Genomic DNA, 14,592 nt, shown 5'->3' on the forward strand with positions numbered 1-14,592 from the left:
TCCAAATCTCAGATAGGTATTTTCCTGTTTAAGTTCTACAAGAAGTGCATTCCAAAGGAATGGTGCCTGGTAGCTATAGTTAGTATGACGAGTATTCTCTAATATAATATCAAACGTAGAAGGAATAGTGAGTAGGTTCAACTGAGAAAACTGCAAAGTTTGTAAGTGATTATGCCCAAGCAGAAGATCTGACACATATACAAGAGTTCCCCTCTGTAAACACATCAAAATTAGGATTTTAAACTTGAATTTTATTTACTACAAGGAGCTTGTGCAGTTGAAACAGTAAGAGAGTTACGTAGTCATGCTTCTTTGCTCCAGATATTTCAGGGTTTCAGGACTCAGGGTATATCACCTGAGAGCTGTATAGAACTGCAAGGCTGGATGCTGGACAAGACTAGAGCCAGACTTCTGCCTAGCCAGCCCCCTCCCCTGTAGGTTGAGCCTTTGGATTCTGGGGGCTAGTAGGTCTTTGCAGCAGCAGTACATAATTTTTGTTATTTTATTCAAAATTTATAGACTGCCTATCAACCTTACTAGGCGGTTAACAAGATACCATTCATAAAATACATAAAACAACCAAAACAATCAATTAAAACAAGATTAACACAAACAAAGCATACAATGTATAATATATAAAGATAGCATAATCAGTATTTAAAAAATTAGATAACACAAAAGCTAAGCAAATATTAATTACAAAAACCTAAAAAATAGAAACAATAACTGAAATAAAAGCCAATAAAATCAAAACTAATAAAACCAAGTAAGGAAAACAATTAAGACCTGCTGGTAACCTATGGTTTAAAAAGTACAGTCATGACTTAAAGGCTAGTTGGTAGTATATTGCCTTTACCACTTACTTAGAACCTTCACAGTGACATATGGGCTCATAGGCTAAAGGCTTGTTGGAATAAAAATGCTTTAATAAGCTTCTTGAATCTCAGCAGAACATTTTCTCCTTTGATACTTTGATGGAGTGTGTTCCATAAGGTTGGTCCTTGGACATAAAATAAACGTTCTCTTGATTCATCCAGATGAACTAATTTAAAAAAAAAAAAAAGGACCATCTAAAAGTTGTTGGGAGGCTTATCTTAGGGATCTTGCAGGTTTATAAATTTTCAGAGCTGCATTAAGACTATGTGGAGCCAGGTTGTTAATTCCTTTAAACACAAGCATCAATACTCTAAAGTTGATATGCCATGTAAGACAGGCAACCAATGGAGTTTAATTAAAACAGGAGTAATGTGATGGTAAGTTGGAATCTGAGCAGCTATTCTAGCTGCAGCATTCTGGACACATTTCAGGGAATGTAACATATTTTGAAGTAAATCCAGGTACAAAGCACTACAATAGTCTATGGAAGTTATTAATAAAGAATGAAGTACAGTCTTTAGGTCAACACTATTTAAAAAAAGGATGAAGTTGCCTAAGCAATTGCATTTTTAAATTTTCATTACGTACTACATAGCTAATGTATGGTTTTAATGAAAACTTTGTATCCATTTTGAAATGACTATGTTTTCAGTTGGACATCGGGATACATACAGGAACTCAGTCTTTGACAAATTCAGCACCAGTTTCTCCAGATGTTTTGCAACTTTATCAAAGGCATCATTAAATGAGCCCCTAAAAGGAACATAGAACTGGATGCCATCAGGAAAAATTTAGTAATTGACATCCGGTTCTGCAAAAATATGACCAATAGGTGCTAGGTGAATGTTGAACAAAGAGGCCAAGGCCAAGCCCTGTGGTACTCCAGTATTCTGAGCAAATAACGCAAATTTAGTGTCCCTAAACACCTCCCTAAAACTTCTGTCCTTGAGATAAGAATCAAACCAATTTAAGATCGCATTCCCCACTCCAATATCTCTCAGCTGTTTTAGCAAAATAGCATGATCAACAGTATAAAAAGGCTGCTGTCAGGTCCAAACACACTAACAGAAAGACCGTTCCATTATCAAACTCGCATCTAAAAATGTCAAAGAGTGATAATAGTAATGTCTCGGTGTTATGTCCGGGTTTAAACCCATATTGCTGGGAATCAAGAATCGAGTTATCATCCAAGAATGATCGAAGCTGTTTTAGAACTATTTTCTCTAGGATTTTTTAAATGAAGGGCAAATTTGAAATAGGATGATAGTTCTTGAAATTGTCTTGATCAACGATTGGCTTTTTAAGAATAGGTTTAACATGTGCAATTTTCAGGTGAGTCTATGCAGTTGGGAGCAAGGATGTACAGACTAGAGCAAAGCTGACTAGTCTTGAGCATGGCTGGGCAAGCTGGGTAGTTCTAGAGCAAGGCTGGACAGGCTGGGTAGTCAGGAGCAAGACTTCGTACAGGAGTTGGATGAGTCAAAGCTTAATATAGAAGCTGGACGAGACAAGGCTTGATCCAGGAGCTGTACATGGCACCAGGACTAGAGCACTAATAGACAAAGACAAGGCAAGGTAATGAGCACATCAAGGGAGAGATACAAACAAGGCAGGGATTAGTTTTAGATATAGGCTGGGAACAGACAATACATAGGCAGGACATAGAAAGAATACCAAGACTAGGACTGAGCAGGGTAGGACTTGCCAAGGTTGACAAGGGCAGGACCGGACAAGGACTAGTCAAAACAACACAGAACAATGAACATAAAGACTTGAAGGCAGTGATATGGAAGGCCCGTAGGCTACTAAGCATAAGGCCTGAAGGCCAGTATGCAAAGAGAGGCCACAGAGCAAGAAGGTAAAGTAAGGTCAAGCCCACAGGCCACAGGGCAGAGCATGGCAAGGCAAGGCCTAGGGTAGGCCACTGAGCAAGGTAAGAAGTGAGAATAAGCCCGAAGGTCATAGGGCTGGGTGCAAGGTTGCAGAAGGTCCAAAGACCACAAGGCAAGAGCAGAGAGCAAGAAGGCCACAAGGCAAGGCAAGGAAAAGTGACCAGATCAAAGAGCCAAAGGTGACTCTATGATGACACAAGGATGCAATGGTTACATAGGGCAGGAGCTTGGGTGTAGTGAGAGCAATGAGTAGAAGCTTGGCGCGGCTGGAGGCCAAGCTCACTGAGAACTCCTGATAGCGCGGACGCTGCAAGACTGGCTGATTCAGGAGGCTATTGAGCAGAAGACTTGGATACTTTTGGGCAGAGCTAACTAGAGGCCTCTGCAGGTGGGGAGGCACCATAGTAGTCCAAATGAGGGTATGATGAGGCTGCGCAGCAGACAATATCATAACAAAAAAATAAGTTTAGACACTGTATTTTGAAGACGTTGAATATGTTTAAGGAGGGCCAGTTCTAGGAAAAAAATTGTCAATGGAGCCCCCACCCCTCCTCCAAACCTTCTCCCCCTATCCTCCCCTCCATCCAAGCATTCTCTCCCTTTTTCCCACCCTCCTTCCTTCTCTCCCAGCATTTTTCTCTCCTTCATTCTTTCCTCCCATCCCTCCAGGCTTTCTCCCTTCCTCTTCTCCATCTGTTCTCTCCCCTCTCTTCCTGAAGGCACTCTCTCCTGATTCTCCTTCCTCCCTACAGTCATTCTCTTGCTCCTTTCCCCTCCCTCCAAGCATTCTTTCCCTATTCTCCCTCCCTCCCTCTTCCTCCACTTACCCTCCCTACCTGCAGGCACTCTTTCTCTCTCCCTTTTCTCACTCCCCCTTTCCTCCAAGCATTTCCTCCTCCCCCCCCCCTTCTGCCACTCCCTGCAGGCATTCTCTCAATGTACATAACATCAGTAAAAGCATCACAAATTCTCCACCGCCAGGCACTTTAGAAGTAGAACAGAATCCAATAAAAAAATATATTCCAAACCTCTGAATCCAACTTGCTATAGAAAATCAACACTAACTCCCAGGAGTCAAACAGCAAAAAATCCTACCTATGAAAGGCAGCACTGCAAATATTACATTGGACCCTAGAATACCAATACACTTCCTATTGAGAAAACAGAATAAGTCAGTCTTCCACAGATCTCTACACAGAAACTAAACATTATTTATTAATGCAACTTTTATATACCGTGTCACAGAATACAAAAATTCTATCTTTATGGTTTACATGATAAAATTCAATAAAAAACAGTTAGAAACGAATACATACAATAAAAATTCAATAAAAAAATAAAATAGTACGATAGATAAAATCTACACATTAAAACAAGATAAAGTATGGTTAAGAAAGATAAAGAGAATCCACGGATAACTTCTGTCTTAGCTAACAGCTCTCAGGTTTCAATTCCGTATGCTTGTTGAAAGCACCATGTTTTTAGGTCTTTCTTGAATTTTTTTCAGATTATCCTGAAATGTAAATTAGTTCACCTCTGTTACAGATAGATCATCACTTAATACAGAATAAGGGACCACAAATTAGAAATACAAATATGTAGACAAAAACTGAACTGGAAATCCCAAGAAGCCAGATTTTGCTTACAGCACATCACTGCAGAAAGGGAAAAAATTCAATTCCGCTTGTACTATGTAAAATACATAATAATCAGAGATGCACAGTGCCCAGTGCACAATGACATATTCCAATCACTATACTTAAAATAAAAAGGTGTCTTTCTTTGTTGTCTGGGCAATTTATTTTTCCAATCATGTTGGTTCTGGACTTTTTTTCTGCTTTCAGTGCCACCAGTCTTCTCGTTCTCTATACCTCCCTCCCTTCCCATCCTGAGTCCTATCCCTCTGTCCTGGATCTTCTCTTCCATTTCATATCATCAAGTCCTCTCTGCTCCCATACTCCATTTACAATCTCTCTTTGCCTGCCCCTCCCCCATCACCATCCAATGTTAGTCTCCAACTCCCTGTGCTCCCCACCACAACATATGATATAGGTCTCCTGCTCTGTGTGTCATGCTTTTGCCTGCCATGCAGCCTCACCATGCCCTGATCCAGCTTGTTTTGACACCCTGCCACTAGATGTCTTCAGTGAGGTCCAGCCTGTTGTACTGGCTCTGCTCCACCAGGAGTCGTCAGTGAGCTTCATCTCCAGCCTCATCAAGCTTCTCCTTACTCAAACCTCACCCAAACTCCAGACCCATTTAATCCTGCCTTGCCAAACCCAAGATGCCTCTTCATGGAGTCACTCTTGGCTCTCTGACCTGGTTGCTCTTAACCTTGCTCCATGCTCTGTGGCTTCCAGGCCTTATTGCTCCTTGCCTTGTGGCCTATCTAGGCCTTACCTTGTCTTGTGACCTCCAGGCCTGCTCTACTTGTATATCCTGTCTTGTGGCCTATCTGGGCCTTTCTATAACCTAATGGCCTTCACGCCTCCAGCCTTTGGACTCCTATGCTCCTTGTTGTGTTGTTTTGCCTAGTCCTTGTTCAGTCCTGTCTTTGTCTGGTCCTTGCCATGCTGTGTAGTCCCTGGCTTCCTCCCCCTGCCCCAGTTCCTGCTTAGTATCCTGTCCCAGCCTGTGTCTGCACCTAGTCCTAGTCCTTGCTTAGTGTCCTGTCCAGTATCCAGCCTTGCTTGGGTCTCTCCCAAACCATGCTCACTACCTTGCCTTGTTCTGTTTATAAGCCGCCCATCCTTGTCCAGCTCCAGTATCCAGTCCAACCCTGTTCCAGCCTGTCTCTGTCCTCGGTACCAAGCCTCGCCTCATCCATCTCCAGTACTAAGCCTTACCTTGTCCCGGTTGCCCGGGACTCACCATGATGTACTGCTGCTGCACTAAAGACCTACCGGCCCCCAAAACTCAAGGGCTCAACCTGTGGTGGAGGGGGTTTAGTTTGGCAGAAAACTGGCCCACGTCCTGCCTTGCCGTCCTGCACTGCTCCTGGGGTGTTGTACCTCACGTCCAGCCCAGCACCCTGTGACACTGTGACTCCCCAATCCCTGATACTTTAAATCTTTCCCCCTCTCCATGGCTGTATCCCCAACTCTTCTTTGGGTCCACCATGCTGACAGGAGTGCCATCAGCTTCCTCTGCGGCATGAGGCCGGTCTTGCGGTTTGAGCTGCTAGATCCCATAATCTCATGGCTCATACAGAGACTGGCCCAGCGCAGTAGAGGAAACCAACACGCTATTAAGTAGCACTCCTACTGCTAGCCAAACGCATGGCGGTGGGGGGGGGGGGGGGGGGCATGGAGACAAACGTGGTCCACAGGCTTTGGGAAGGCTTAGTCTCCTCATGACTAGTCTTATATCGGGAATCTATGATCACCACCTGCCAGTCCCATCAGCTAACAGAGTGATGCTAACAGTGTCTGCGGCAAACCTCATCTCACAGTGCTCTGAGCGACCATCCTGCTTGCCTTGCTCATAGGCTGGCCCTCCATATAAGCTATATGACTAACAAACTTTAACGGAGAGTGCTTTTATCTTTTTTCCTCTAGAAATGGATTTAATTTGGCATACGTAATGATTAAGAAATGAGGAGCAGACCACGGAGAACTGATTGTGCATGAATACAATTTAACACTCCCCCAGGCTTTTTTAGCTGTTCCTCTGCAGCCTCAATGGAACACATGCACCCATTTGCTTCCCCATAAACAGTGCACCCAGTCTCCCTGCAAGCCGAGGGAGTAATCACATACAGGCCAATACAGTACAGTGCGCTCCTGTGGAGCGCACTGTTAACCCATGTTTGAAAGTGCATTTTTGACAAGCTAGCTTTACCCCTTATTCAGTAAGGGGTAATAGCGCGTCGAAAACGCGCGTCCAAACCCCCCCCCCCCCCCGAAACTAATAGTGCCCGCAACATGCAAATGCATGTTGATGGCCCTATTAGTTATTCCCGCGTGATTCAGTAAGTAAAATGTGCAGCCAAGCCGCACATTTTACTTTCAGAAATTAGCGCCTACCCAAAGGAAGGCGTTAATTTCTGCCAGCACCGGGAAAGTGCACAGAAAAACAGTAAAAACTGCTTTTCTGTACACCCTCCGACTTAATATCATGGCGATATTAAGTCGGAGGTCCCAAAAGTTAAAAATAAATAAAAATTAAAAAAATAAAAATTTTAAATCGGCCCACAGCTTGAAAACTGGACGCTCAATTTTGCTGGCGTCCAGTTTCCGAACCCGTGGCTGTCAACGGGTTTGAGCGTCAGCTGTCAAACTTGCTGACAGCCGCCGCTCCTGTCAAAAAAGAGGCACTAGGGACGCGCTAGTGTCCCTAGCGCCTCTTTTTACCATGAGCCCTCATTTGCATGCGGCCCAATACTAAATCGCACGCACAGGAGAGTGGCCTGGGCGCTCACCGCTCTCCCACAACTTTTACTGTATCGGCCCGATAATTTGCAACTCAACCACACAATCCCCAAACTGTAAGTTTACCTATTTCCTAATTCAGTCATCGTTCTCTCTGCATTCTGCACTAGCCATGCCCCTCACAAGCAGCCTGCAGGGAACAAGAGTAGAAGGATTTGAGGTTGAGACTGGAGCAGAGGAGGCACTCTGTTCCCTAATCCAGCCCCTCCCCCATCTTGAAGGGACCAAGAGGTAAAAATTGAGGTTGGAATGGACAGTCAGAATGTTTGATCCCTCAAAGTTCTCTTAACAAATCAAAGATTTTGATATAATTCCTGATGTTTGGTTTTTTGTTTTTTTTTTAATAATTTCATCTTTATGCAAAGGATCTTATACCTGCATTTGTGGTTTACAAAACATATCCAGCTCCAAAGACTTGGTTGTGTTTTGGAAGTCTGTAACTGCTGATGGCCCACAGCTGGCAGAAAGAGCATTAATTTCAATTCATCGAAGCCTTGAAGACTGACACTGCTACTGGCAAGTCTGAAACTTGTGCTAATTCCACCCCTTTTTGTGCCTGTCTCAATGTGCCCAATCGCTGCCCATTATTTCTTTATGCGTAATTTACAGCATGACAGACAGCTGATGCTGAGAACATTTTCAACATGATGAAAGATGAAAAGGCTTTTCTCAAGAAAACATACAAAGGATGGCTGTGCTGTATTTTGATTCAAAACAAAAAAGACATTTCATAGTTAAGTTTGTTTTACTTGATATATATAGTTGATTTTTGTACTTGGTAAATTTTGTGTTTGTACAGTTTAAATAGTGTTTAAAAATAATGTGAAAGGTTTTCAATAAAAGATTGACTTTTTTTTTTTTTTTGCATAGTCAAAGATGTGAATGTTTATGCAAAATTATGCAAATCTGATATAGAATTTTGGAAAAGTCTGCAGCAGAATTTGCCAACCTTTGCCATAGAATCTCGAGAAATCTGCTGTGGGAAACTGGGGGCTCTGCCCCTAAGCAAACATGTTTGGGTGAGAGCTACCGGTTACTTCCCTGCCAGCACCAGATTGCTAGCATTACCTAGGACAGAGTCAGCTGCAGTATGAAAGGTTTTTCTTTTTGGAGCTGCACCCATTTACTTTGGGGTTACTCTCCCCAGGCGTGATCCTCTCTCTGACCACCCTCCCCCCACAACTCCCACCGCTGCTTCTTTGCAATCCTCTCTTACACCCAATCAGGCACGACCCTCTTTCTCAACCTCCCTCCCCACACATAATGCTGTCTTATCTACCCCCACCTCCCTCATGATACTCCCGAAAAATTTCCCTCTCCCCTCTGGCTGGTAGGAGGATGGCTGTGTGCCATGCTGCACCTTCTTGCTCCTTTTCTGCTAGTTTCACTCCGAGGTTTGATCGCACAAGACATACAGATCTTACGGCACTACGGGGGTCCCGGGCATTCAAATCCAGCGTGAAGCCAGTGGAGGAAGAAGAAGATATGGCAGGAAGCATCGATCAGACTCTCTCTTTGCTGGCCAGAGGAAGAGGACTGAACTGGGGCTGGGTGGGAGTATGTGTATGGGGGGGGGGGGGGGGGCAGGGGGTAGATAAAGGAGATGCTTCCAAGTGACAGCAGGCCAGGCTAGGCCATCTCAAATGTCATTGCCATTATGCCTCAATCAGAAGTCCATGCATGTGAGGTGATCACTGACCATCTCAAGTACATGAGCTTTTTCCAATAATAGAACAATTTTGAATTGATCCAAAGAATATTACTACTTGTCATGTGCATGACAAATATTGCACAATGCAGTTTGTTTTTAAGCCAAAGAAAGAGTGATTGATGATAGAAGTAAATGTCATCAGAGAGGTTGTAGGTGGTATCTTTTTTTTTTTTTGGACAAAATGTATTTTCTGACTAGTTTTTGAGAGCTATGCTGCCTTCTCCACCTACTTGTCTGTTTACTTTTATTTCCACATATCCAAGAGGATTAACATGGCAGCCACACTACTTTATTCATGATAGACCTAAAAACTGTGCCTATCATCATACTTTCTACAGAATAAGAAAATGTGGTCGTGATGTGGGATTTGTCTACCTGATCAATAATTCAAGTTTGTGACAAATATTTTGCCTAAGAACTTTTTTTTTACCTATCATGATTTTTTGTTCTTGAAATTTATAATTCACTCTTCTTACCAAGTGTAAAATGTAGATATCTTTGGAGTCCTGGGACCATAGCCATGCCAGCAGTCTGGGGAAAGTGGGCACCAGCTGGAGAGGGACCTTTCCCTTGAAGCTCCTCTCTTTCCTGCCTTGCTGCATGTGAAATCATTCTTCAAAAAACAAAGGCTCAGCCTCTCAGCCTTACCTTGTGCTACTTCCCTGCTCTGGGGGAGAGCACTGAGACCAGAGTGTTTTCCTGCTTCCTGCCAGCAGAAGCAGTCAATATTACAAATGTTCGGCACTACGGGATGGGGAGACTCCAGCAGGGGAGTGCTAGCATTGCTATAGCTTCCTTTGGATATGCATACACAATGCAATCTCCTAAAGGCCCACAGCTCAGAATCTGGAGTGGTCCAAGAATGTGGAAAATCTAGCTTTAATCCTCAGGCAGGGGAGTTGCTGGACATAATGGCAACCTGACTGAGGACTGCTTTCGGTCCTCCTTCCCTTAAGTACTTGCTTGCTCGCAGACTCAAAAGGGTGGTACGGTGTGTCACCTCCCTCCTCCCAGCTTGCTGCAAAGGGCAGTCGACCTTGCCCACCCCTTGGGATGGTCCTGTCTTCAGGTTTCCTGAGGGATGGGGGAAAAAAGGAGAATGAGAGGGCTGCAGGGCACAGGGAATGAGCGAAGCAGAAAGGAAGAAAAGAAGAGGGAACAAAGCTCTTTGGAGACTAATTTTCCTATCGACTGAAGTCAGAAGGTTGAGAGAGGAGATGAAACCCAGGATGCAGTAAAGTTGATCTCTGCTTTTGCAACCTCAGAACAAAGTAGGTGTGGAGATCATTTTACAGTCTATTCTGAAACACCTACAGCTAGTAAATTGTAAGTAATTGCTTGCATGTATCAATGTGATGCACACATGGGGTCCTGAATATAGATGGAGCAAATTGTGATCTGTGATCCTGAGCATACAATTCATCCTTGGGCAGGGTTTATTAGCAGGCCCCGTTCTTTGGAGGAAGGGGGAATAGTAGTCCTTAATATCAAGAACACATTTTTATCTGAAATTCTAGGACCTTATTAATGAAATCTGTGATTTCAAGCCAACGCTGCTCAGTATAGGAGAAACGCCAATGCCCCTACAAGGATGTGCATCATTGAACTTGAGGCTTGTTATGCACACAGGCTGAACCAGAAGTACAGGCCTAAAACAATACAAAGATGGAGTCTTTAGCCATGTGATGATTTTGGCAACTTCATATGAGACTGTGATTGTTCTTCATATCAGACATTTGTCAGCACCTCACACTGAGAGAGGAAACCTTGGCCAAGAACTGTGAAACATGTCCTTGGTTAAAACTTTGTATCCAGCCATGAGCCCAGCTATGAAATGAGTATTGTTCTGCCACCTGTTTTGCTGAAGGAATCTAATGATCTTCATTAATCCACAAGGAATATTCATATGCATCTGGACTCAGACAACATTATTTGCATTCCACCAATCCTGTGTCTATAGGAGGTGGTAACATCCAATCAAGAAAGCTAAATAATTTGCCACCTGAATTATAACAAAAAATAGTGATAGTATTCCTGCTTTAAGTGCAATTTTGTGTTCCCCTTACTAACTCTGTTCAAGCTCTTTATTCCTATTGCTGCTTGAAGCTGACAGCTCCATAATACCCCACTCTTAGGCCGATTCAGTAAAAACGCGGGAGAGCGGACGAACGCCCGGGCCGAATTCAAATTTTTTTTTTTTAACTTTTTTTACTCTTCGGGACCTCCGACTTAATATTGCCATGATATTAAGTCGAATGGTGCACAGAAAAACAGTTTTTACTGCTTTTCTGTGTACTTTCCCGGTGCCGGAAGAAATTAGTGCCTACCTTTGGGTCGGCGCTAATTTCTGAAAGTAAAATGTGCAGCTTGGCTGCACATTTTACTTTCTGTATCCCACACGCATACCTAATAGGGCCATCAACATGAATAAGGGGCAAGGGAAAACGCGCGTCCAAGAGCAGGCTAACAGTGCGCTCTGTCGGAGCGCACTGTATTGTATCGGCCTGTTTGTGAGTACGCCATCAGCTACTCAAATCCCAAAACAATCTACTTCAAGCTTACCTAACCTCACATTGTTTTATTAAGTAGTTTAATGCACATAGAAGATGGAACATGAAGGTCAGGACATGTTCTCTCTGAAGCAGATATTACCAGACAATAGGGACAGTGATGGTCTAATGATGCCCCATCCTTAACTGCTGACTTCAGCTCCAGAAAAAGACCCGACTCCATGCAATCCCTGGGCAAATAAATGCCCTGCTTTTACACAGTAAGCTGAACAAGTAAAACCAGGGAGTCATAAAGCAAGCTTACAAGAGGGCCACTTGAAATTTCTCTCTGTATGGCTTCTCTCTTTATTCCTTCTCATCTGGCTCTCATCAAGAAGTTAGCACAACCTCTAGTAGATGCTGTTTTCTCTCTCTCACATCCCTGCCCAAGCACTGCACTGACCTCCCTCCCTCACAGATAAAGTGAGATGGATCATGCTTTCTTAAAGCTACTCCTCTCCCCCAACCTAAAATTATCTTTATAAAAACAGTTTAGAACAAAATGCACTCTGGCGACAATGAATTGCTTAGGGGGTCCTCAAAATTCCCAAGGTCTGTCTCTCATACCTTCCTCTCCCCCTCAAATTTCTACATCCTGCTCTTCTCGTCTCTCGTTCCATCTTCTCTCCCATCACCCATCCTTCCATAGTCCCATCCTTTCTATTTCACCCATCTCCATCTCTCATCCCTTTTACCCTATCACATTCAGCCTTCCATATGCCCTTGTCTCTCTCCTCCATCTCTTACCCCCATCTCCCCTCTCCCAGTGCCCCCTCTCATTCACCGCCCTCCTCTCCTCCATGCCGCTTACCAGCTGTCTCTTTTGTTTCCTTACACCTCAAGTCCCCCGTGGACAGCAACTCCTCCATCTTCCACAGCCAGTGGAATGTGCACCGCCCATTGTGCTGCACTCTCTCCTAAAAAGGGTGGGTCATGCTCACCAGTTTTGTGGGGTTTATTTCCCTTTCACATAGACACAAACCTATCAAGACAAACCTTGGCCACTAACACACAGTCTTCCTCACTGACAGTCTCAGGGATTAGCCTAGAGATTAGAGCAGCAAGCTGCCACTCACAGAAGTCAGGGTTCAAATCCTGCTGCCCCTTCTTGGGGACTGGGAAATAACTACAGTACCTGAATGTAATTTGCTTTGAAATATCACAAAAGACAGAATGTAAATAAAGAATTATTTGTTTACACACACACCTTCCCTCACAAACCCTTTAATACAGACAGGTAGGCAGTCACAGTCTCAAACGCACACAAACAGTCTCACGCACATAGCAGGTCAGTTTCTCACGCGCCTACATCTCATGCAGGCATAAACCATATTCTCTCTTTCTTATACACTCTCTCCTCCACCCTTAGAGACCTCCATTTTCATTTTCAGTTTTTATTTTATTTTCCCCTGGAATGTATCACTGTTTACTATAACAAAAACAGGAAAAAAAATCAGTGGGAAAATACTGTATGACTCATTTTTTCCCTCTGAAGTTCTCCCATCTTTGTTCTTTACAATAAACATTGGCAAATTCTTTTTTTTTTTTTAATTTAAAAATATTGGCAAATTCTAGGGGAAAATAAAGTAAAGTAAAAACTGAAAATGAATGTCCTTATCCACCCTTCACATGCTCCCCCATCTTACCTATTCAAGCTCCCTTTCCTCTCCCTTCCCCTTTTCAGGTTTCTCAAGCTCCCTTTTCTCTACAAGCCAGGACTGCAATCAGAACCACAGGGGGTTCAACGACATGGGAATCCAGCGGGTATGTGCTTCTCCTTCCTGTGGGGGTGTGTGCTTTCCTTCTAGAAAGGATGTTATTGGGACCTGGGGCGCACATTCTCACCAGGTCCCTGTGCACTGTGATGTGTACTCTTGTGGCCTGAGGTAGGAGGAAAGGAGCTGTTTCACCATCACCCTAAATTTGTTTGGCAGCCTGATGGATGCTATTCTGCTGTCCATGCTCTTCTTGGCTGTGGGCTGCGGGCCATCAATAGATGTGCAAAAGAAAAGGTAATCAAGAAAAACTATGCAGAAAAATAAATGTATTAATATTAAACAATTAGATCTATAAAGTCAAGAATTATTATCCATGCATTATAATTTCATGATTTTTTATTTTACAAAAAGCAGCCCTTATTTAGAAGTATAGAGGACCCAATTAGAAAAGGCCCTGTATTTTAGCTTACAAAAACCTGAGTTTGGAGACTCCACCTCAACACACAAGTATTATAGCCAGAGGCTCTTCAGTGAGGCAGAAGTGGAAGCGAGTCTGAAGGAGCAGGAGTACAAAAGGAGCTGCTGTAAGGAGGAAGAAGCAGACTGCTTGGAACTGGTTAACTACTACTGTTTTGCTTCCTAGCTGGGAATCTAATTACTCCTAAAGAGGTTCATGCAAGATGACAAAAAGGAATCTCCCTCTCTGAGAATCTTTCCTAAGACAAGGCCTATTCCCATTCTAGGAAAAAAGGGAAGAAACAGGTTAACTCCCAAAAAGGGAGCTAGGATAAAGAGGCGTTATTGTCTACCAGATCGGAGTGTCTGTTCATGAGGAGAGACACTCAGACACTGGAAATGCTCTACTATTCCAGTGGAAAGAATGAAAGACATGAAAGGCAGGCTATAAATAAACAATGATGATGATAATGACAGTATAGCGTATTCTAAGGAGTGTTCAATTCACTTTGGAAGCCACTAATTCCATTGCTCTTTTACCATTTTCCACAACTGTATTTGACTGTTTTCTTGGGAAATACAGCTGTTGGGCACCACACCAAAAGCTGATCTGAAGTTTTTCTTGATTCAGCATCTATCAACTGCACTGGTCATCCTTCATAGCTAGCCAAGATGCACTCTATTATCCACTACACCACCTGACTGACTCCACAGATAAAGAGCCCAAGATCAAACAAGTTTCCCCTTAGAAAAATAAATACAGATATGTATATACATCAACAAATACTGACACTTTATATTACAATATAAATATATATACCAGTTATATATATTTTGCTTATATTTTTTTGCTTTACTGAAGTTGTCTTCAGGACTGAAGTGGAGCAATAAAGTGCACCAATCCTGGGTCAGGCGAGAAGGGCTTTTCTCCTGCACTGCTACGCCATGTCTTGATAAACT

The sequence above is a fragment of the Rhinatrema bivittatum genome, chromosome 2 (genome assembly GCF_901001135.1).
Source record: "Rhinatrema bivittatum chromosome 2, aRhiBiv1.1, whole genome shotgun sequence".
NCBI classification, from domain to species: Eukaryota; Metazoa; Chordata; class Amphibia; order Gymnophiona; family Rhinatrematidae; genus Rhinatrema; species Rhinatrema bivittatum.